This window comes from Chiloscyllium plagiosum, chromosome 50 (genome assembly GCF_004010195.1).
Source record: "Chiloscyllium plagiosum isolate BGI_BamShark_2017 chromosome 50, ASM401019v2, whole genome shotgun sequence".
Classification (NCBI taxonomy): domain Eukaryota; kingdom Metazoa; phylum Chordata; class Chondrichthyes; order Orectolobiformes; family Hemiscylliidae; genus Chiloscyllium; species Chiloscyllium plagiosum.
The window spans coordinates 129,819-155,276 of record NC_057759.1 but is presented as its reverse complement, the minus strand read 5'-3'; the positions used below and the strand labels follow the sequence as shown (position 1 = coordinate 155,276).

The following is a 25,458-nucleotide window of genomic DNA, read 5'->3' as shown; positions in this document are numbered from 1 at the left end:
ACCAGGGTTTTGTATAACTGCAGAATCCCTTCTGCATTCTTGTACACCAGATCTCTCAATATAAAGGCCAGCATTCAATTGGCTTCCTTCAGGCAATGAATGACAGAAATAAAAACAAACACAGAAATTGTTGGAGAAACTCAGCAGGGACAGATATTATTTGCCACCTGGGGACTGACTGTTTACTGTTGAAGACAACTTTCCATCTTTTCTTTTAACACTTTAGTTTTGAGCTGTGCTGGAGCCGTATACTGTTCAGTAAAGAATACGGGCACATGATGGCAACTATTCATTTTGTTTACAAACCTTGAGATTCTTGAACAAGGGGGCGTACTCTGAGAATTATTATTAAATGGCGGAAAATCAAAGGCATTCCGTATATCTGAGGGAGGCTTTGTGTGATGAGTATAACTCAACTTGTAATTTGTAGGGTAGACCCTGGAATCCATCTGAGGAAGACAGAACTATATTAATTTTTCATGACTTCATTCCTTTTTTCCTGAGAGGGATATATATGGTCAGAATCTTCCCTGATTGAGCCATTCCAAGTATCTCAGTCTCAAGTTAGGAGTATGATGGAATACTCCCCACTTGCCTGGATGGTGGCAGTCTCAACAACACTCGAGCAGCTCGATTAGAACCACATCCACAAGCATCCACTCCCTCTACTTCTCATGCTCAGTAGCAGCAGTCTGTACCATCAACAAGTTGTACTGCAAAAATACACCAAAGATCCTCAGGCAACACCTTCAAAACCCACAACCACTTCTATCTAGAAGGACAAGTGCAACAGGTACATGGGCACACCCACCCTCTACAAGTTCCCCTCTGGGCCACTCAGTGTCCTGACTTGAAAACACACCACTGTTCCTTCAGTGTCATTGGGTTAAAATCCTTGCATTGCCCTGAGGGAGGGAATTCGTGCCTGTCTACAACACATGGACTGCAGCAGTTCAAGAAAGCAGCTCATCCCTACCTTCTCAAGGGGGCAAATAGGGATGAGTTGGGCAATAAACACTGGGCCCAGTGGGTGATGCCCATGTGCCATGAGTGATTAATAATACAAAAAATTGTAAATTACCCCAGAAGCCTCCACCTTCCCAATGTGAGCTTGTTCTGGGAGGGTAGGTGCCAACTTTGAAGTAAATGTTGATGCAAAATACACATTCAATGTGATTGAGTCATCTGGTTCGTGAACTGCTTTGAAAAGGTCGATATATAGCTAAGAGCTTAGGTTTGTATTCCAGCTGGGTTGGGGCTTTGATCTTATGTATCACTCTATATTTAATTTTGAGTTATCATTTGTTGTTGTTCTAACATTCTGATCTCTAACCTTTCGGTTCACTTTGATTTTTGTTTTTTGATTATAGATGACAGATAGCAACTTGGCATACCATCTCAAAACCAAGAAACGCTGGTAAAGGATACAGTATGTATACTTTGAGAACATTTCTGGTTCAGTGAAAGTGGAGATTTTCTTTAGTTTACCTTAACTCTCAAAAACCCAACACATCGCTAGTGTTTCCCTTGCTTATAGCATGAAGTGAAGGTCTGCCCAAGCTTTTTGAATCTTTTTAAATCGTTTGAATTTATTAATAATCAATAGTGTTTGCAATCATCTAAATCACAGATATGTTCCATCTTTGTCAACTAAATTGCCAACAGGGCAATGTGAATTGGAAGAGGGAAAGTTACACTGATGGCTAATTGCTTTATCTTTCATCTTGTTTTGAGGGGATGCCTAAATTTTAGGCCCTGGGACATCAATCTGTTGTTTGCCCCAGTACAACAGCTTAATGTCTGAGAGTGGCCCCTTCTGGCCTTGGTCTTTGGGGCAAGGAGCCATTTGCTTTGGGTCTAGCATCATGCACATGAGGAACATTTCATTGTCATGAGTGTTTCTTTGATGATAAAAAGGTAGGTGGAAGTTCAAAGTTTGGGAGAAGATTTGAAGCTTGGGTGCTCGTTGTTGTGGTTCGATTCGCCGAGCTGGGAATTTGTGTTGCAGACGTTTCGTCCCCTGTCTAGGTGACATCCTCAGTGCTTGGGAGCCTCCTGTGATGTTTCCTCCGGCATTTATAGTGATTTGTACCTGCCACTTCTGGTTGTCAGTTCCAGCTGTCCGCTGCAGTGGCCGGTATATTGGGTCCAGGTCGATGTGCTTATTGATTGAATCTGTGGATGAGTGCCATGCCTCTAGGAATTCCCTGGCTGTTTTCTGTTTGGCTTGTCCTATAATAGTAGTGTTGTCCCCTATTATAGGAGATTTGCTAGAAATGCTCAGGAGGATTTAAACCAGTAAGGTAGGGGGTTGGGACCCAGGGAGATAGTGAGGAAAGAGATCAATCTAGGACTGGTTCAGTTGAGAACAGAAGCGAGTCAAACAGTCAGGGCAGACAGGGACAAAGCAGAGAACAAGGTAGGACTGATCAATTAAACTGCATTTATTTCAAAGCAAGCTGCCTAACAGGGAAGATAGATGAACTCAGGGCATGTTTCGGAACATGGGACAGGCATATCAAAGCAATTACAAAAAATGGCTCAGGGATGGACAGGACTGGCAGCTTAATGTTCCAGGAAACAAATTCCACAGGAAGGACAGAAAGGTAGGCGAGAGAGGAGGGGGAGTGGTGTTTTTAATAAGGGATACCATTACAGCTGTACTGAGGGAGAATATTCCCAGAAATACATCCAGGGAAGTTATTTGGCTGGAACTGAGAAATAAGAAAGGGATGATCACCTTATTGGGATTGTTTTATAGACCCCCCCCAATAGTCAGAGGGAAATTAAGAAATAAATTTGCCAGGAGATCTCGGTTATCTGTAAGAATAATAGGGTGGTTATGGTAGGGGATTTTAACTTTCCAGACCTAGATTGGAACTGCCATAGTGTTAAGGGTTTAGATGGAGAGGAATTTGTTAAGTGTGTGCAAGAACATTTTCTGAATCAGTATATGGATATACCTACGAGGGAAGTTGCAAACCTTGACCTACTCTTGGGAAATAAGGAAGGGCAGGTGACTGAGGTGTCAGTGGGGGAGCACCTTGGGGCCAGCGACCATAATTCTATTAGTTTTAAAATAGTGATGGAAAAGGATGGACCAGATCTAAAAGTTGAAGTTCTAAATTGGAGAAAGGTCAATTTTGACGGTATTAGGCAAGAACTTTCAAAAACTGATTGGAGGCAGATGTTCGCAGGTAAGGGGACGGCTAGAAAATGGGAAGCCTTCAGAAATGAGATAACAAGAGTCCAGAGAAAGTATATTAATGTCAGGGTGAAAGGGAAGGCTGGTAGGTATGGGGAATGCTGGATGACTAAAGGAATTAAAGGTTTGGTTAAGAAAAAGAAGGAAGCATATGTCAGGTATAGGCAGGATAGATCGAGTGAATCCTTAGAAAACTTTAAAGGAAGTAGGAGTATACTTAGGAGGGAAAGCAGGAGGGCAAACAGGGGACATGAGAAACCTTTGGCAAATAGAATTAAGGAGAATCCAAAGGGTTTTTACCAATATATTAAGGACAAAAGGGTAACTAAGGAGAGAATAGGGCCCCTCAAAGATCAGCAAGGTGGCCTTTGTGTGGAGCCACAGAAAATGGGGGAGATAATAAATGAATATTTTGCATCAGTATTTACTGTGGAAAAGTATATGGAAGATATAGACTGGAGGGAAATAGATGGTGACATCTTGCAAAATGTCCAGATTACAGAGGAGGAAGTGCTGGATGTCTTATAATGGTTAAAGGTGGATAAATCCCCAGTACCTGATCAATGTATCCGAGAACTCTGTGGGAAGCTAGAGAAGTGATTGCTGGGCCTCTTGTTGAGATATTTGCATCATCGATAGTCACAGGTGAGGTGCCGGAAGACTGGAGGTTGGCAAACGTGGTGCCACTGGTTAAGAAGGGCAGTAAAGGCAAGCCAGGTAACTATAGACCAGTGAGCCTGATGTCGGTGGAGGGCAAGTTGTTGGAGGGAATTCTGAGGGACAGGATGTATATGTATGCGGAAAGGCAAGGACTGATTAAGGATAGTTAACATGTCTTTGTGCATGGGAAATCATGTCTCACAAACTTGATTGAGTTTTTTGAAGAAAAAAAAGAATAAAATGTCTTGTCTTTAATTTATACCGGTCACTCTAATGGTGCTGCAGGAATGAAACACTTAAGTTATTTTGCAGTGAAATGAGGGCAGTTAATTTTTAATCAGCAAAGTTATGTTTATAGCAAGCGGTTAATGTAAAGTCACCATTCTCTCACATTAGAGAGAGGGAGAGAGAGAGGTTTGGGGGAGAAAGAGCAAGAAAAAACAACAACTGATTTATGGTTTAACCTGAGGGGCAACACACCAAAGGCACAGGGAACGATCATTCATAGCAATCTCAACCAGAGCAGCAGTTGAACTGCATGCTGTCAGCATGACGATACATTGTAAGCCAACTATAGAATCAACTGAGCTAACCAACCCCTGCATGGCCAGTGGTAAAAACATTGGGTGGCACAGTGGCTCAGTGGTTAGCATTGCTGCCTCACAACACCAGGGACTCAGGAACAATTCCAGCCTCGGGAGACTCTATTGGGAGTTTGCACATTCTCCCCTTCTCTGCATGGGTTTTCTCCAGGTGCTCCAGTTTCCTCCCAACGTCCAAAGATGTGCAGTTTAGATGGATTGGCCATGCTAAGTTGCCCATAGTGTAAGGGTTATGTAGGCTAGGAAGATTAGTCATGGGAAATGCAAGGTTATATGGATGGGGTAGCTTCCACACTGTAGGATTCTATGATGTGCAGGTTAAGGCCATGGTTAATGCAAAGTTACGGGGGTAGGGTCAGGGTTTGTTTGGGATGCTCTTCACTGGCTTGGGGCAGACTGGACGGGCTGAATGGTCTCTTTCCACACTGTACGGATTCTGGCAACATCAATGCTTAGCTCAATGGTGTGGGCAATTCATTCCAATCTCAATTGAGATGAGATTCACTTTCAGTTTCTGAAATAATGGGGAAGCAAAATCCTATGTTTTCAGCTCCCCAGGGTGTGCCCTGCAGATGTAAATGTGAATCTTGCTGTGGCAGGTGGTGGATTTGGAATTCCATTTTAAACAGAAACAGATCTGGAGTTAAGACTCTAATGATGACTGTTGTCAGGAACAAACAACCATCTGGTTCAAAATTGAAGTCTGAGGTGAGGAGGGGTTTCTTCTCTCAGAGGGTTGAGAGCCTTTGGAACTCCTTGCTACAGAGAGCGGTGTGTGGGGACAGGGAGCAGGTTTAAGGCAGGGATAGATAGATTCTTGATCAGTCGGGGAATTGAGGGTTACATGTTAAGTGCAGGAAAGTGAGCGTGAGGAATGGTGCATCAACCAAGATGCTATTGAATGGCGGAGCAGGCTCAAGGGGTCGAATAGCCTTCTCCTGTTCCTGTCGGTGATTTTCCTTCAGGGAATGAAATCTGCCCTCCTTAGTTGGCTCTGCACTTGACTTCTCATCTTTTGCAAACACTTCACTGCCTCTGGCTGAGCAAGTCGATTGGTTCAAGGACATTTTGGAATTGCATCCACTTCCCACCTTGGCAGAGATGACCACATCCTGTTCAGAGTACAGAGAAATAACATTTGTCAGGGTCAGTTTTTGACTTGTTCCAATCACATGCTTTGCTTAGAGAAATTGGTCTGGATAATGACCCCAGGTATTCACAGCTCGTCCTGTACACTGGTTGCCTTTCAGTCAAAGTTTGTTATTCTCATCCATTTTCATACAGCAATACAGCACGGAAACAGGCCCATCGGCCCAACCCGCCCATGCCTACCAAGTTTCCCAAACTCAACTAGTCCCATTTGTCTGCATATGGCCCATATCGCTCTAAACCTTTCTTATCCATGTACCTTTCCTTTTAAATATTGTAATTGTACCTGCCTCTACCACTTCCTCTGGCAGCTCATTCCATGTACTGACTGTCCTCTGTGTGATAAATTTGCCTCTCAGATCGCTTTTGAATCTTTTCCCCCTCACCTTCAACCTATGCCCATTAGTTTTGGACACCCCTACCCTAGGGAAAGGACCATATCTATTTTCCTTATCTACGCCCCTCGTGATTTTATAACCTCCATAAGGTCCCCTCACCAGCCTCTGACGCTCCAGGGGAGAAAAGCTTCCAGCTTACGCAGCTTCTCCTTATAAATCAAACCCAGCAGTCTTAGTAACATCTTTGTAAAGCTTTTCTGTAACCGTTTGAGCTTAAGAACATCCTTTCTACATCAGGCTGACCAGAACTGTACACAGTATTCTAAAAGTGGTCTCACCAACATCCAGTACAGCTGTAACATGATGCCCCAACTCCTGTCGTCAGTGCTCTGACCAATGAAGGCAAGCATGCCAAATGCCGCCTTCACGACTGTGTCTCACTGCAATGCCACACACAAGGAACTATTTACCTGCATCCCTAGTCTGTTTGGAAACACTCCCCAGACTTGTACTATTAACTGTATAAGTCGTGCCGTGGTTTGCCTTACCAAAATGCAACACCTCGTGTTTATCTAAATTAAACTTCATCTGCCATTCCTTGATCCATTTGTCCTGTTGATCAAATTTCCATTGTACTCTTAGATAACATTCTTCTCTGTCCACGTTGACACTAATTTTGGTCCTGCCCCTATCTACTACGTTTCTGTATTGCCCTAGTTTCAGTCTGACCAAGTGGAGCAGTAATTATCTTGCATCACATACAATACCCTGCATCACATGCGCCACTCTGAGGCACACAGATACAGGAGGGGATGAGGTACCAGGTCGAGAGGAAGAGGGAAACATTGATGCCATCCTTCCATGGACATCGTGAGACAGCGCAGAAGAAAGCTTGTGAAGCTTCACAAATCGATCAGCAGCAAATCTATCTTCCAGCAAATAAGGAGGAAATGGAAGAGAAGGCATAGCAATGACACATTTGTGTGACTAGGCGAGGCTTTGTCTCAATTCACTCAGTAAGATATCAATTTGAAAGATCGGCTTGTCAAGAGAAACCATCTGAATAATGGTCTCTCCCACAACTCTCGCTGGGTCAATTTATCCTGCTGTAGCACAATCTAACTGTTGATGGCAGAGATTTGAGAATTTATGATACCCATTCCTAACTTGAGCATCCATTTAATCTCCTGGCGAATGGGTCGAGGCAGAGGAGCCAATGAATGTACTTTACATGTTTTGTTTAAATTGTGGTGAGCTGGAAATAATTCAAGGCAGGATTGTTTTCCAGCCCTATCTTCATTGCCCAATAATTTCATCACTTCCAGTACATATCCAGCTGTTTTCATACCTCATATGGAATCTACCTCCACCACGATCCCTGACTGCATAATCCAAATCCTAACAATCCTGAGAAAAGACATTTCTCCTCATCTCACTCCTCGCTCTTTTGCTGACAATCTTGAAATTGTGACCCCTAGTTGTTGACATACCAACTAGTGGGAACAAAAATTTGCCTTTCCCCTGTCAAAATTCTTCATAATTTTGAACACCTCCATAACGTCCCCTGCTTAACCTTCTCTGCTCCAAGGAGAAGAAGCCTGATGTCACTAATCCTTCCTTGTACGTAAAATCCTTCATTACTGCTATCATTTTAGTAAATCTCCAATGAACCCTCTTCAAAGCTTGAAGATCCTCCCTTAAATAAAGTGCATAAAACTGAACACACACGTGATCTGACCAATGATTTGTAGAGGTATACATCACTTCCTCAGCTTTATACTCAATGCCTCTATTTATAACGGCAAGGATCCTATAAGCCGTCTTCACAAAGGTTTCAGCTTGCCTTGTCAACTTCAGAGATTGATACACGTGAACCCCGAGGTCTCTCTGCTCTAGTGCTCCCTTCAAAGGTGTACCATTAAACTGCATTGTTGCTCTGTGTTTCTGGTAGCAAAATGCATTACGTAACACCTGTCTGAATTGGAATTCATCTGCCAGATTTCTGCCCATTTGGCCAAATTGTCAATCTTCCTGTGAAGTCACTCAGCATCATCCTCACAATTCACTCTTCTCCCTGAGTTAGTATCAACTGCAATTTAGAGATTATATCCTCAACACCCAACTCCTACTCCTAATCATTTATATAATCAATGTATTCATCAATGTGTACTTGTCAGTTTCTTCTATGTGCATGTAACTACCAATTCTACCTGTCCGTTTCACTTATGTGAATGTGTAAGTGTATTTACCAGTCTGTTCCTGCTCTGTGAATTGAGACTGTCAATATTAAGCTGTACTTGTCAGTTTCACCTATATCAGTATGTAAATGTAGTTACCAATCTATGCCTCTCAATCTCTGCCTAATCAATATGTGAATTTACTTATTGATTTCTACCTGTCAGATCCTGTTTGGTGAATGTGACCAGTGCAGGTACCAATATGTACCTGTGAGATTCTGCTCTGTGAATGAGAATGTCATTATCAGACTATACTTGTCAATTTATGCTGTGTGAAACTGGGAGTGTGGTTATCGTTCTGTTCCTGTCAGTTTTAGCTTTGTCAATAAGTGTAGTTATTAATCTGTCCCTGACAGTTACTGCAATGCAAATGTGTGACTTAACAGAAACTTACTGATGGAGACTGATAGTCACACATGTGCATCACAGTAACTGTGTCATCATCATTTGTTTGTCTGTTTCTGTAACATGAATGAGTGTGTAGTTATCAGTCTGTACTTGTCAGGTTCTACTCTTGTGTATCAAAGTGGAAGCCAGTAATATTCTGTGTCTGTGTGATACATTCTGTGATAGTTGTTTATGAGGGTGTTGAGACTGGGTCTTAATCTTTTCTGCCTTTTGTGATTTCTGAGTTGACTGTGGGGGTGGGTGAGGGAGAGGGGAGAAAGGGTGATAGCAGAAGGGAAACTGCTTTATCCTGAGAACCATTCTGAATTATGGTCACATATTTCCTGTTTGGGGAGAGAGTCTAGGATCTGTGGTATCACTGAGACATTTAGTTTCAATTTGTACCTAGACATTGTTTGTGTTTTTTTTGTGAAAGAGTTTTATTCTGCATGTCAGTCCATTTCTGTCTGATAATTTTCATACCAATATGCAACACAACAGCATATCATCTCCTTTCTCATCAAAATCAGAATCACTGATATGGTACAGCTTAGAAGCAGACCATTCAGCCTATTGTGTCTGTACTAGGACATTCTCTTATGCATCAGATCTGCAGTAATTGTTGGGAATGTGAACGTCATCGACTCATTGTCAGCGTCTATATGGAAAGGACAAATTTACATCAGTTCTGCTGTCATCTTACTTTTAGTAACTATAGTGCTAGTTTTGATGTTTCCCACAATCTCAATCACAGATCATTGGTCAGGTCATATTTGTGTTCAGTTCTGGGCATTTTTTTTAAGGGAGGATCTTAAAGCTCTGGAGGGGGTTCGTTGGGAGATTTACTGGATCTCATTCACTTACTTTCAGTTGTAGTTTTGTGTCTGAGTGTAACATAAACTCTGTAAATAAATCTTTTCAATGATGCTTAATTGTATTGCATTTCAGATTATTGTTACATTGTGTGCGTATGCCTGTATAGTAGACTTTATCAGGCATTGCTGGGCACTGCATATCCTCAGCTGTGATAAGTGATGTTGAGAGTCAATTCATATCTGGAAATAATTGAGGCCAAATTTTATTCTTTTTTCCCTTCAGCTAAGTGAGAGTGAGTTTACTCTTGTGCTGCTAGTCTGTATCTGAGTGCATGTCTCCTGTAGTGAATGGGAAACAGCTGAAGTTCTTTAATTGTTACTGCATGATAATTACGTGCAAGTGAAAACGTAACACACTGCAACAGAGAGGATTCTGTGCTGTTCTTCAGAGTCATGGTAGGAATCTTGTATCGTGCAGAATCCAACAGGCAGTAATGATATAAAATGTTTATCTTCAGAATGCCATTAGTTTTTGTTTCAGTGCATATTGGTGTACTTTTCTGAACACTGCTGAACTAACAATCAATGTAAACTGAATCCATTTGCAACTAAGTGCCAAACCATTCAACTACACTGAAACTGACTGACAATAATGTTCCTTATACAGAAAAGACTATTGGGTAATGCACTTTATTTTCTGATGTAGACAGAACATTACCCTGCCCTGTAGTGTGATGATGCACCATTAACAGTACTCTTGTGTTACTCTGTGGTAGAGCGGGGGAAAGGAAATGAATTTTATTTTTTGTCATGTAGAATATGTAAACTGTCAAATTCAATGTATGAAATAATCAACACTGTTCTGCTCTGCTTGAAAATAAAACAAGCAGTTCCTCAAACCCACCAATATTGGCTTTTTTCTGCCCCTTTCTCCACTGCTTTGAAGGGTGGTTATGAGATTCCATTGATGCATTGTGAAAATTGCAGCCAGATTTCACGCTTTTTTTGTGATACATCCTCGGGAGGGGGAGGAGGAATGCAGAGCTCTTTGTAGTTAATTGCAACTAATTTTGAAAGAAGTACATAATTATCTAAAAAAAAAGTTTCTGGTTGGATTGAATCAAACAAAACAAAGTCTTCTCCAATTTGAAGAAATGGAGAATGATGTTGTGATAAAGCTGGGGTTGGCAGCTTCACTGCTACCATGATACATTTATGCAAATGGATGTTAGCTGATCAGGATGAAAATTGTTAGCTGGTAGTTTCTGATCGGTACAGACGCAAAAGTTTTGATGGGCCTGATTCTGTGCTGTCAGCCTCCTTCTCTCTCTGACAAAGGATCTGTGGGTAGAAATAATTTTGAATGTAATATTTTCTGTTACTTGCAATGTCAATGGAACTGCAAGGCAGTTAGATATTGTAACAGGTATCAGGATGGTGTATGTTTTAAAACTCATCGTAAGTCAGAGAGAGAGATAGAGACTGTGTGTGTGTGTTGGGGGGCGGGGGCAACATTTGGTTACGTACCTACACACTAATCATTCGATGTCAGGCTTTGACAGAGAATGTGCATTTGGAATTCATATTATTTGATTGCTGTGTCTATATACATGACAAAAGATTAATTCTGTTGCTCTGAATTCCTGAGAGCTGTAATGTTTCCTCCGATATAAATTTGTAATCTATTTATTTTACATATGGTTGCCCAAAGTAATCATATCAGCTATTTGTCGCCTTGATTGTAACATTATAAAGATTGGTGGACTTGTGGGTAGTGTAGAAGCTTGTTAAAGGATACAGCAGGATATGGCCTGAAAAAAATATGGCAGATTGAGTTTAATCTGGCACAGTGTAAGATGCTGGACTTTGGGAGATCAAATTTTAAGTGAAGGTATACAGTAAATGGCTGGACTCTGAAAGTAGTTGATGTACAGAAGGATCTTGGGGTTCAAGTCCCTATGCAAGTAGATAGGGTGATATCTAGAAGAAGGTGTCTGGCATGCCTGCCTTATTGGTTGGGACACTGAGTACAAAGGTCAGGATGTCATATTGCAGCTTTATATGACTTCGGTTAGATCATACTCAGAGTATTGTGACAAAAGATTAATTCTGTCCTTCTCAGATACTGATAGCTGAAATATTTCCTTCAATATCTGTACTCACTATCTACTTCATATACGGTTGTTCAAACTAACAGCATCGTCTATTTGTTAACCTTTATTGAAACGTGGAGAAAGTGAGGTCTGCAGATGCTGGAGATCAAAGTTGAAACTTTATTGCTGGAACAGCACAGCAGGTCAGGCAGCATCCAGGGAACAGGAGATTCGACGTTTCGGGCACAGGCCCTTCTTCAGGAATGAGCAGAGAGTGTTCAGCAGGAGAAGATAAAAGGTAGGGAGGAGGGACTATTACAGTAGATGCATATCCGCCACAGATTCACCTGCACCTCCACCCACATCATCTACTGCATCCGCTGCAGCCCGTGTGGCCTGGGATCCCTCCAACCGCAGGGGATGAACTTGGACTTCACCAGTTTCTTCATCCCCCCTCCCCTTGTCTCAGCCGAATCCCTCCAGCCCGGCTCCGCCTTCCTGACCTGCAGTCTTCATCTTGACCTCTCCGCCTCCATCCTACTCCGACCTATCACCCTCACCTTGACCTCTTTCCACCTATCACATTTCCAACGCCCCTCCTCCAAGTCCCTCCTCCCTACCTTTTATCTTCTCCTGCTGAACACTCTCTGCTCATTCCTGAAGAAGGGCCTGTGCCCGAAACGTCGAATCTCACTTTATTGAAACGTGAAAAGTATCCTTCGTAAAGTTCAGAACCCACGAGGTCAGCCTCAAATTGGGACCTTGGGTTCCTGTCACACTACACACTCTCACTCACGCACACGCACACACTCATGCAGACCTTCTCTCATCCACACACTTCCCCTCATACATAAATACATAAACCTCCCACATTCACACCTGTGCACACACCCTCTCTCCGGCTAACACCATCACACTCATATACACACATTTTATCAAGCATGCACACACTCAAACACACACATTCGCATATGTACTCACACTCCATACTCGCTCTCTCTCTCGCACACACAAGTCTATGGGGTGAATTTGCATTTGCAGATACATTCTATTTTGCTCAAAAAGAGCACAATCTGCAGGCAGTCAATCCATGTAATGTTTTATAAATTCCTACTTTAGCAATAGAACCAGTCTGACTCAAGATTGAGGTGCAGACAGACTCTAACCTCACACCTTTAATACATTATCTGAGCTGAGATGTCACCCTTTTTTAAATAAAACCCGAAGTCATCTTGAGAATGTGACTTGAAAGATGTTCTGGGATGCATATATTAATGAACTGAAACCTGTAACCCATTCTAAAGGATGAAAGACTTTACAATCCAGATTTGTTCAATATATCATTTCAGTTGCATGACACTGTAATGTTTCGCTATAAATTCTGTGCCTCATGATCCTATTTCACAGCTACCTGATGAAGGAGCAGCGCTCTGAAAGCTAGTACTTCCAAATGAACCTGTTGGACTATAATCTGGTGTTGCATGACTTTTCAGTTGTGGTTGCCACATTACAAGAAGGATGTGGAGGATTCAGAGAGGATGCAGAAGAGGTTTGCCAGAATGTTGTCTAGAGGGTATGAGCTATAAAGAGAAGCTAGAAAAACCTGGGTAGGTTTCTTCTGAGCAGCAGAGGCTGAAGGCTGACCTAAAAGAAGACTAACAGTTTGAGAAGAGTTGTAGCTCAGGTTCAAGTTCTGGATCCAGGTTTTCTCACTGAGCTGGGAGTTCCGTTTTCAGATGTTTTGTCACCATACTAGGTACCATTATCAATGAGCCTCCAGATGAAGCACTGGTGGTGTGGCCTGCTTTCTATTTATGTGTCCACTACATCGGACAAACAGACAGAAAACTAGCCATAACTAGCTACAAAAAGACCTGACCCACTCTCACTAGTATCCTTACATACAGATGAGGAAAGACACCACTTTGACTGGGACAACACATCCATCCTAGGAAAGGCCAAACAGAGACACACACGCGAATTCACAGAAGCATGGTATTCCAATCGGAACTCCATCAACAAACACAGTGACTTGGATCCAATTTACCACCCCCAGAGAAAATGAACAGGAAATGACATCACCAAACCAAAGAAACCTAAACACATAAATAGAAAGCAGGCCATACCACCAGTGATTCATCTGGAGGCTCACTGATGATATTACCTAGTGTGGTGATGAAACATCTGAAAACAAACCTTCCAGTTCAGCCAGCAAACCTATATCTAGAAGTCTATAGAATTGAGATGCATGGTTAAGTTGATGGTCAGAATCTTTTTCCAAGAGTTGAAATGTCTAAAACTAAGGGGCGTGCATATAAGGTGAAAGTTCAAAGGAGACCGAAGGTGCAGTTTCTTTTATTGTAAAGGGTGTTAGGAGTGGAATGCACTGCCAGGGGTGATGATGGAGGCAGATACAATAAAGGTATTGAAGGGACTTAAAAATAAGCAAATTAACATGCAAGAAATGGAGGGATATGGACCAAGGGCAGGCAGAAGGGATTAATACTGAATATACAGAAGTGAGAGATCTTAGTGTGCAAATGCACTGGTCCCTAAAGATAGATGGGTTGTAAAGAAGGCACATGGAATGCTCTCCTTCATTGGCAGAGGGTTGAATACAAAAATAAGGAAATAACAATGAAACTGTATGAGGCACAGGTGGCTACAACAGGAATATTGTGTGCAGTTGGGTCACCACATTACAGGAAGGATGTCATTGATGTGGAGAGAGTGCAGATAAGATTTACGAGAATGTTGTCGGGGCTGGTGCATTATAGCTATCAGGGGAGATTAGAGTTGTATTCCTTGGAACAGAGGTGCCATGATTAAGGAATACAGGGCGACCCCGTATCCGGTGATTGAGGTTTTACTTACTCACGGTTAACCGCGGTCCGAGTATATAAAAGGAAATGCTTCAGAACCAGGGACCAGGAGAATGCCGGAAGGTATATTTCCCATTTAAATTAATGGTTTTGCACCTATCTGCGGTTTTGCGTTTCCGCTGTAGGTCCTGGAACATATACCCCATGGATACTGGGGTCTACAGTACTAAATAGTCAGCTACCTGATGAAGGCGCAGCACTCTGAAAGCGTGCACTTCCATATAAACCTGTTGAACTATAACCTGGTGTTGTGTGATTTTTTTTAACTAACTAGTGAGAGGGAGACATTAGACAGGAGGAATCTATTTGGCAGAGTTCAAAAACCAGCGATCATGGATTCAAGGTCAGTGGTTGTAGGATTAGATGATATGAGGAAAAATGTTTTTTTTATGTAGAGAATGGTGGGTATCTGGAATTCGCTGCCTGATTTGGTGCTGTAGGCAGAGACCTTACATTTTCTTTTAAACAAAATTTCCCTGTAACTGCACCTCAAGTATTGTAAACCTCAAGGTTATGGGCTGTGGCAGGAAGGTGGGATGAGAAAGGGCACCTGGTGTGTTGGCATTGGCATGGACAGAATGCCGCACCCCCCGCCCCACTGATGCTGTATTATTTTTATAGTTACATTGTTATCAATGAGACCAGACCAGTCAATGCTATGTGAATACGTAAATATATTTACCATATACTGAAAGTTACAGTTTTATAACTACACTCTCACATTCACCAAGCAGGAACTGACAGGTATTAATAACTAAACTCACATATCCACATACCCACTTGCATCAGGTGGCCCCATTCATGGAGCTGTATGGGTGTTGTTTAGTTTCTGAATATCACTCAACTGGTATGAGAATTATAAGAAGAAATGGACAAGGAGCAGCTCAGAGCAGGAGTGGAATCAGACCCGTGGTTCTGTTTAAATGTCTGGCTTTAAACAAAAAAATCCTAATGATCATTAACTGAATGTTACCTTGATGTTGCCAATCACAGCTGATGTTGATTTACAGGAGGTATCTCTTCTGTTTTCCTCCAGGCACGTACCCAAGACAATGTAATATTCCCTCGGTATAGAGCCAAGTGTGACCAGCTGCTTCGAACAAACAGCAGGTATGTTACTGCGATCAGAGTGATCCACAGTCACAGTCACAGAGTGGATTGAGTCAGGTTCACATTGAGCTCCATTTCCAGAGAGATATATTAAAACCAAGAGTCAAACACCACCAAGGAAATAGAATTTTATATTTTTATCTATATTATCAATGCATGCTACCCATTTCCTATCAATTGGAATGAATCCTCATCCAAAATATACATGAGCTACCTGCATAGATTGTGTGTTTGGAATTCACATTATTTAATTGTCATCTCTGTATGTGACAACTATTCAGTAAAGGATGAATCTCGTCCTTCTCAGTCACAGATAAACTCCATGTAAGTATGCTTCATCCCAGTTGGAGAATTTGAGCTATAGGCAGAGGCTGAACAGGGTGGAACTGTTTTTCCTGGAGAGTGATCTTGTACAAGTTTATAAAATCATAAGGCGCATGGAGAGATGGTGGAGCCTGGTACAATTATAACATTTAAAAGGCATCTGGTTGGGTATAATGAGAAAGCCTTAAAACTTGTCCATAAATACTTAGTAGAAATGTAATGTTGAATTATGTAACACAAGAAAATAAACAGGGCAGGCAGGGGGGTATCAGGCCACAAAAGGGGGGACCTCAGATGTGCAGAAGATAAAGAACATCTGTGGTAACAGGATACTCTAAAGCAATTAAGAACATTTGCTTTAACATCAATGAATCTGTGCAAAAAGGATGCAGAGTGATAACATTCACAGTTGTTAACTTGTGAAATTAATGACAGTGTTTGATTGTGATCTCGGAAACTTTGTATCATCTCAGAAACATGTCAAAAGCCTTGTAATAAACGGTCAGGTCCTATCAATTATAATGCATTTTTATTACCCGTGTGTGTGTGTGTGTGTGTGTGAGTGAGAGAGCGAGAGAGATATGAATGTTTTGAATTTATTTGCATTTTGGGACTTTATGATGATTTTGAGAAGCCATCACTGATTATGAAATACAAACTCTAAAATGTAATATTGATGAAGCTTTAACTGACTTAGTGTTCCTACACACCACAACTGTTCCTCTGTCAGTTCTAACTCGTCAGATCTTATGTCTTCTTTGAATTTGAATCACAACCCTGCAAAAAAAGCATGTTAATTCAAATAATTTAAATTTTAACCTTTCAGCCTCAGGTATGGAATGATTTTGTGTTTAAGATAAAAAGCAGGAGTCTGCTTCGAGCTTAAAAATTATTCTAAACCTAACATTGAAGAGATTCTGACACAATCTGTCAGGAAGCCATTTTATGGTCAAAGTTTGCCCTCCTCACTAAGATGCCATTTTGTAAAACAATGTTATCTGACATGCAAGTTGTGCAAGATTACCTTATGACCTCTCCCACTTAGTTTAGACTGGTACCTCTTTATGATAGGGACTTACCTCACCAACTCGGCTGGATCTGTTTTTCCCACCTGATGGACGGCTAAAGGCCGACAGAAGTGATCAGTTCAGCGCAGACCTGTTAATTAACTTCTCTTCCTTACAAATTATTGCCTTTCCACTTTATTGTCTGTCTAATTAAAAACATGTAGTGGTTTTTGTAAAACTTTGTAAAGAGGAAGCCTGTTTGAGACAGAAGCCTTCGAGGGCTCTTAAAGGAAGAGTTGGTATCCTACTTTTCTAAGGTTTTAGAACCTCAGCTAGCCTGGCTTATAGGTATCACTGTTAAATCGCAACAGCGATGCTATTTGCAAATAAAGGGGAAGGCTAAAATTAAATTAAACTGTTTGTAAGAGGTTTTTATTCCAGACTACCAAAGAGTATGACCTCCAGGACTAACCAAGAGAGGCTTTTAGGTCTGAGTCCACAAGGGATTCCCTGGGCCATCTCAAATTTGTACTTTAACAATATGAATAGGAAGAGTTTAGAGTGAGATGGACTAAGTGCTGGCAAATGGGACCAGATTAGGTTAGGATATCTGGTTGGCATGGACAAGTTGGACTGAAGGGTCTATTTCCACGCTATACATCTCTATGACTCGACGACTCTTCGGTAACTCTTACCCTGTTGGTGAGCACAGTTTCCTTCCATCTCTGTACTTAACCCCTCCTTCACGGATGATTGTTGAAACGACGCAACAGTGTGGCCTATTTGACTACCTCATTGTAACTTTGAAAATGCTCTTAATAACTGCAGATTTTAATGCTGTTCATGAATGTCTATTTTGGATGAGGACTCAGTTTATCAATCTCCAACACTGGTGTGTAAACGTCAATGGGCTACATACCTTCTGTTTGTTAGAGGCAGCTGGTTACTTTGTGCTTTGAACTGAGGAAGTTTTACAGTGTCATAGTCCCTCAGGTGTTTTTCTGGAGGAAGACACAGGGACACCACCTGTAACTCAACATGAGGCTAGTCTGATAATATTGAACTGATTATTGTCACATTCATTGCACCTTTGTTAGGATGTGTTTTGTCTTTTTCTTTAAAGCCAACAACTTAACCAGAACCACGGATCTGATTCCATTGTTGCCCTGAGCTGCTCCTTGTCTGGGGATTGTGTTTGTTTTTCATGTGATTTGATACCAATTGATTTGGAGATGGTGGTGTTGGACTGGGGTGCACAATGTTAAAAATCACACATCAGGTGCTTCCAAAAAAACTGTTGGACTATAACCTGGTGTTGTGTGATTTTTTACTTGATACCAATTGAGTGAGATCCAGAAACTGAGCAACAACTGACCAGCACCATGAACGGGAGTACTCAACCACCAGGATGCTTACACAGTTCAATATCCAACTCCCTAACTACCTGTTGGAAAGAGGAAACCGGTGCTATTTCTAATGTTTTTACCAAGACCCCAGTTGTATGTTCTTTTGCAACAGTATCACATTCCTACAGTTGGTCCACACAACCTCAAGAAAGAGGTTGCCTCAAACACTTTTACAATCGTATCTTAGGTTATATTCTTCCTCTGCTCCCACAGACAGTAACAGTATCCAATAAAAAGGAGATGGGAATTCCTCAATGTCAGGTACAAAGGCCAAGGCTCTCCACATTAAAAAGAAAATAAGCAATCTGACAGAGCTCAGCTCTTCTCACGGACTCTGTGAGTGGCTCTTAAAAGAGCCCTTGGGTTGTCAGATTCAAGAACGGTCTTCACTTTTTAACGGCTCTAGTAGGTACATCCACATACTGAATCAGAAATGTTTTTCGCGCACATTTAAGTTCCTCTCCATGTAAATCTTTAACATTATGGCAGTCCCAGTCTATGTTTGGAAAGTTAAAAACCCCTACCATAACCACCCTATTATTCCTACAGATAGCTGAGGTCTCCTTACAAGTTTGTTTCTCAATTTCCCTCTGACTATTAGGGGGTCTTTTATACAATCCCAATAAGGTGATCAACCTTTTATTTCTCAGTTCCACCCAAATAGCTTCCCCGGATATATTTCCGGGAATATCCTCCCTAAGTACAGCTGTAATGCCATCCCTTATCAAAAATGCCACTCCCCCTCCTCTCTCGCCTCCCTTTCTGGTCCTTCTTGTATCATTTGTATACTGGAACATTAAATAGCCAGTCCTGTCCATTCCAGAGTCACGTTTCTGTAGTTTCCTGTGGTGATGTCAGTTCCTGTTCTTTTTCTCGGGAGTGGTAAATGGGATCCAAGTCAATGTGTTTGTTGATGGAGTTCCGGTTGGAATGCCATTCTTCTAGGAATTCTCATTCATATCTGAGTTTGGCTTGTCTTAGGATGGATGTGTTGTCACAGTCAAAGTGGTGTCCTTCCTCAACTGTATGTAAGGATACTAGTGAGAGTGGGTCATGTCATTTTGTGGCTAGTTGATGTGGCTAATTTTCTGCCTGTTTGTCCAGAGTAGTGGACTCATATCCACAAGTCTCTAAAATTGAGATGCATTGTTAAGGTTGATGCTCAGAATCTTTTTCCAGGAGTTTAAATGTCTAAAGCTAAGAGGCATGCATATAATGTGAGTGGAGGAAAGTTCAAAGGAGACATACAGGGCAGATTCTTTTAAACATAGAGAGTGGTAGCAGTGGAACGCACTGCCAGGGGTGGAGATGGAGGCAGATACGATGAGGGTATTGAAAGGACTTTTAGGTAAGTAAATGAATATGCAAGAAAAGGACGATAGGCAGAAGGGATTAATTTAATTTGGCGGCATGTTCTGCACAACATCGTGGGCTGAAGGACCCGTTCGTGTGTTGTATCATTCCATGTTCTGATTTAATGCCATGTATATTTCGGATGAGGACTCATTCAAGTTGATTGAAACTGGGTAGAATGCATTTAGAATATAGATTAAAAAGATAGAAACTTCCATTTCATTGGCGGTGTTTGACTTTGAACATATCTGGAAATGGTGCTCAATGTGTCTCTGATTCAGTCCACTCTGTGACTGTGGAAAGGATGTTCTTTGCTCCAACAGCAGTAACATACCTGCTGTTTGTTCGAAGCAGCTGGTCACACTTGGCTCTATACCGAGGGAATATTACATTGTCTTGGTCCTTTGAGTACTTGCCTGGAGGAATACAGAGGAGATACCTCCTGTAAATCAAGATCAGCTGTGATTGGCAACATCAATGTACCATTCAGTTAATGATCATTATGATTTTTTATTTAAAGCCAGCAAATTAAACAGAACCACGGGTCTGATTCCACTCCTGCTCTGAGCTGCTCCTTGTCCATTTTTTCTTAAAATTCTAAGACCAATTGAGTGAGATCCAGAAACTAAACAACATCCATACAGCTCCGTGAATGGGACGACTTGATGCAAGTGGGTATGTGTGTTCAGTTATTGATCTATACCTGCCAGTTCCGGCTTGGTGAATGTGAGAGTATAGTTATCAAACTGTAACATGGTCAATATATTGACATATTCACACGGCAGAGACTGGCAGGGTCCAATTGATAACTATCGAATCATAAAAATAATACAGCACAGAGGGGGCTATTCAGTCCATCTTGTCCATGCCAACCCAGACACCCAGATGCCCTTTCTCATCCCACCTTCCTGTCACAGCCCATAGCATTGCAGTTTACAGAACTCGATGTGCAGTTCCATGGATTTTTGTTTAAAAGAGTTTAGGGTCTCTGCCTGCGCCACCAAATCAAAGTTAAAAATCACAAAACACCAGGTTATAGTCCAACAGGTTTATTTGGAAGCACTAGCGTTTGGAGCACTGCCCCTTCATCAGGTGATTGTGGGGTGTAAGATTGTAAGACACAGAATTTATAGCAAAAGTTTCCAGTGTGATGTAACTGAAATTATATATTGAAAAAGACCTAAATTGTTTGTTAAGTCTCTCCTTTTGAAGAATCATGACCACTAAATTAGGCAGCAAATTCCAGATACCCACCACTCTGCATAAAACACATTTTTCCTCACATATCATCTAATTCTATAGCCGCTTAGTTTGAATCAATGATCCCTGGTATTTGAACTCTCTGCCAAAGAAAACATGTTCCTCTCATCCCTCCCTCTCACTATTTAGTGAAAAATCGCACAACACCAGGTTATAGTTCAACAGGTTTATTTGGAAGTACTAGCTTTCGGCGTTCTGCTTCTTCATTAGTAGCTCACGATTTAGTATTCCTTTATCATGGCACCTATGTCCCAAGGAATATAACCCCAACCTCTTCAATCTGTCCCGATAGCTACAATTTACCAGCTCTGGCAACATTCCAGTAAATCTCCTCTGCACTCTCTCCACAGCAATGACGTCCTTCCTGTGATGTCGGGACCTGGCTGCACACACTACTCCAGTTGTAGCCACCAGTGCCTTATACAGTTTCATTATTATATCCCTACTTTTGTATTCCATCCCTCTTCCCATGAAGAAGAGCATTCCACGTGCCTTCTTTACAACCCCATCTATCTTCAGGGACCTGTGCACTTGCACACCAAGGTCTCTCACTATATTCCCATTTACTGTTTGACTTCCCAAAATGCATTCCCTCACACTTATCAGAGCTGAACTCCATCTGCCACTTTTCTGCCCACTCCACCAAACCATCGATGATAGATTTGGAGCTTACAGCTATCCTGAACACTATCCACCACATGGCCAATTTTTGTGTCACCTGCAAATTTCACAAATTTGTCCACCACATTCAAGTCCAAATCATTAATGGATAAAACAAACAGCAGAGGTCCCAACAGTGAGTCATGCAGAGCACCACTTGAAACAACTTTCCATTCACAATAGCAGCAATCAACCATTACCATTTGTTTCCTGCTACTAAACCAACTTTGCATCCAATTCACCACATTACCATGTATCCCACAGCTTTTACTTTTTGGACCAGTTTGCTGTGATGATGCTGCTCCTTCAACAATCTTGTAAAAGACACAGGTTCCAAAAAGTCTGACTTGATGGGTTTTAGGGCCATTTTGATTATAGCTAACAGGTAATACTTCAGGCAAAAGGCTTCCAAATTTTTAAAAAGAACAATTGAACAATGAAAGGGGAGTGGCCCAGTTTTCCCAGCTCAGCTTTTCTCTGGTTTGATTTGGTTTTTGGCTGTCTGGCTGTTGACTGAAAGTGGTCAGGTAATTGAAAAAGCTGTTAAACCCAAAGAAGCAGGACCATGCTGGCACTCTCTCTCTCTGACATCTGTCCTGTAAGACCCTGTGTTGGTTTTACCTTTTTGTGCCAAGGGGTGTTTGTGGTGATTGTTGCAAATATTGGGAACAATATCGTTAAGTTCGTATAGTCTGTTGGGTTTTTGATAGGTTAACTTATTTAGCATTCTGTTCTCTTATAAGACATAGGAGCATTTGTTTATGTTTCACTTGATAATCTTGTAAATCAATTCTGTTTTGTTTAAAATAATATGGTTTGACCAGCTACATCATTTCTGGAATATCCACGTTACACCTGCTTAAAACAACTTGCAAAATTAGGGTCCAGGCTACTTGAAATGTTTTGAGGGGATCTGGCATGGTCTATACCAGTTTGGGGGCTCTTTGCATGATTTGTTCTATAGTTCTGATTTGGGATTAGAGTTGTTGGACTCTAAGGCAGCAAGTGGTAGGTGTTAGTGTCTTTTGTTCTGGGTTTTGACTTCAGTTGGTTTAAACAGTGCTTGGGAGAACAGTGACTCTTTCAGTCAACAAGAATTTTCTGTGTGGGTGGAAGAAGCGATTTTGGGGCTTTTACAAAAGGTGATTAAGGGTAAGCTGCTGGAAATAGCAGACAAGCTGGGATTGAGGCTGTGTCCTTCCATGAGGAAAGGAGAGATAATTACAGCAGTAGCTCAGAATCTTTAGAGATGGCTAACATTCAATGGAAAATTCAGCAACTTGAGTTAGAGGCAAAACACAAGGAAAGGGCGACAGAAATGAACTCTTTTGAATTATGATTAAATACAGAAGAGAGAGAGAAAAGGAGAGCAGGGAAAGGAAGAAAGAGAGGGAGTTTGAACTTTGGAAATTGGCACTTCCTGAATTAGTGAAAACTCATGTGGAAGAGCAGAGAGCTCTAACGGCAAGATTGGCAGCTGAAATGGCTGATGGATATGAGTTGTTCCATAAGTCAAAGTTTGGCTTCCAAAACCTATTTCAATCCATGAGGGATAGAAATTGAGGACAAGAAAAATCTTCACATGGAAAGGAATTGATCTCGGTGAAGATCATAAGGATGACTTACCACAGGGTAAAAAGGAAACCCTCGAAGGGGAAAGAGAAGTTAAAAAGCTCTGGTGTTTTCGCTGCAATACAGTAGGCTACATAAATCAGTGTTGGTGGGTTAGGAAAACACTGGGAAACCTGATATAGGAAACAGGAGAAGCCAGTGAATTTTGTTGGACTGGTAACAGAAAGCACAATGGAGGTTCAAAATCTGCACCAGAATGTACAAGCTGGTTGGAGGTGCCAGATCTTCTTAAACCATCCACTTCTGAAGATAAAGTTTACTCGCATAGGCCAGGAGGAGTAGGTAAAGTGGTTACAATGTTAAGAAATACAGAGATCCTCTAAATCTGTGATGCTAAAAGATGAGGAGATATGCACCTCTGAAGGACTATTGCCAGAAAAAGGTTCTAGTAATGGGAATTCATGTTGAGACAAGAAACGCTGAATTGTGAGAAGTGAGGTTAGAGTGTCCAGTGAAGAGTGGAGAAATTGTGGTCAGAGTAATCGACAAACTCTCAGCTCCGGGAATACAATTTATCCTTGATATTGTTGATTCACCGGTAGGAGTCCTGGCTACTGTTGTTGAAAAGCCAATGGAAACTCAGGGAACTGAATTATTGCTGGACATATATCCTGGGATTATTCCTGACTGTGTGGTGACAAAGTCATTGTCACCAATTGAAACAGAAGAGATCAAAGAGTACAGATAAGAAAGTTGAAGTGAAATTAGCACTGGAGACCCTGTTGGATCACATGGTTTTCCAGCAACACATTTTTCAGCTTACATGGCTGAGACAAACTGGGAACAGACAGATGATAAACAGACATGTTTAGCTTAAATCTTAAGCAAATCTAAAGCAATTGTATCAAAAGGCATACACAGAAGAAGAATGTGAATCTATCCCTGCATCTTCAAAAATGTCTGAATGAGGAAATGGAGACCATCACATATTCAGGCTGATGAGAAATATGCTGAAGTTTATCAAGTTGTATTGCCAGTGGGTTATAGAGCGTTTGAATAGTGTTGAATAGCGTTTGAGCTACCACGAGGAGGTCATTTGGGAGTGAGAAAAACTCAGACTTTTGCAGAGATAGTTTGGAATTCACATTTAATTGTCATCTCTGTGTCTGAGAACTATTCAGTAAAGGATTAATTCTGTCCTTCTCAGTCACAGATAAACTCCATGTAAATGTGCTCATCCAGGTTGGAGGATTTGAGCTATAGGGAGAGGCTGAATAGGTTGGATCTGTTTTCCCTGGAGAGGGACGTTTTATAGAGGTTCATAAAATCACAAGGGGCATGGAGAAGTGGTGGAGGCTGGTACAATTACAACATTTAAAAGGCATCTAGTTATGGATATGAATAGGAACGGTTTAGATGGACATGGGCCAAGTGCTGGCAAATGGGACTAGATTTGGTTAGGATACCTGATCAGCATGGACGAGTTGGACCGCAAGGTCTGTGTCCATACTGTACATGTCTATGACTCAATGATTCCTTGTGCTCACCAACAGGACAGGAATTGTGCCGCACTGCACCTTGTCTGGAGATTGTGTTTGTTTTTCATATGATTCGATACCAATTGAGTGAGACCTAGAAACTGAGCAACTACTGCACAGCTCCATGAATGGGACTACTCACCACCGGGATGCTAATACAGTTCAATATCCAACTCCCAATATACTACCTGTTGGAGAGAGGAAAAATGGCGCGATATTTAATGGTTTTACCAAGACCCATATGTTTGTCTTTTTAGAGGAGTATCCCATTCCTTCAGTCGGTCTGCGATTCCACTATTGATTGCACACTTTCAACAAACAGTGGGAAGCAGAATGAAATTTCAACAGGGTTCAGAGGATTGTAAACCACAAGAATGTCCCACAGCAGCTTCTTCCCGCTCTGCCTCCCTCAGCAGGCCCACACACAGCCCGAGAAAGGCCTCTCTCTTCCCCCCAGCCCGCTCACTCCAAGTTCCGGGACCAGTTCCTGCTCCGCTCGGCCTCTTACAAACAGCCCCCGGGTCTCCCTGAACTCACCCCGAATCAATCCGGGTCTCGGAGCCCCCTTTGTGTCCCAGGCTCCCATCCCGATGTGCTGCTGGAAGGAGCCTGCTGTTCCCTCGCTTCCCTGGGCGCTGATCTCTCCATTGCGGTCTGTTTCAAACAAACCTCTTGCACTCACTGAGTAAATGCTCCTCAATGGCAGCGCTGGGGTGGGCCTCACGCATGCGCTCCTCTGCTCAGGAACAGTCAGCTTTGGGGAGAAAAGGTTCAGTCCCAGATACAGTTGGGGGGGGAGTGAGCTGGATGATCAAAGCCATTTTCCTGCTCTGTCTGTCACTCAGTTTCCTCTCCGGACC

The 25,458-nt window shown here is 41.9% G+C and overlaps 1 protein-coding gene and 1 long non-coding RNA gene across 3 annotated transcripts in view; both read right to left on the bottom strand.

Annotated features, from left to right (window-relative positions):
* Positions 1-25,458, bottom strand: part of LOC122544536 (histone H1-like) — a 193,967-nt gene that overhangs the window by 107,439 nt on the left and 61,070 nt on the right.
* On the bottom strand, positions 8,029-25,287 carry LOC122544640. Of its 2 annotated transcripts, none has more exons than XR_006310386.1 (3): positions 25,136-25,287; positions 19,903-19,984; positions 8,029-8,043 (listed from the first exon to the last, which is right to left on the bottom strand). It is a non-coding gene; the product is annotated as an uncharacterized LOC122544640 (long non-coding RNA). The 2 variants fall into 2 exon arrangements; XR_006310385.1 differs by lacking the exon at positions 8,029-8,043 and adding an exon at positions 9,592-9,633.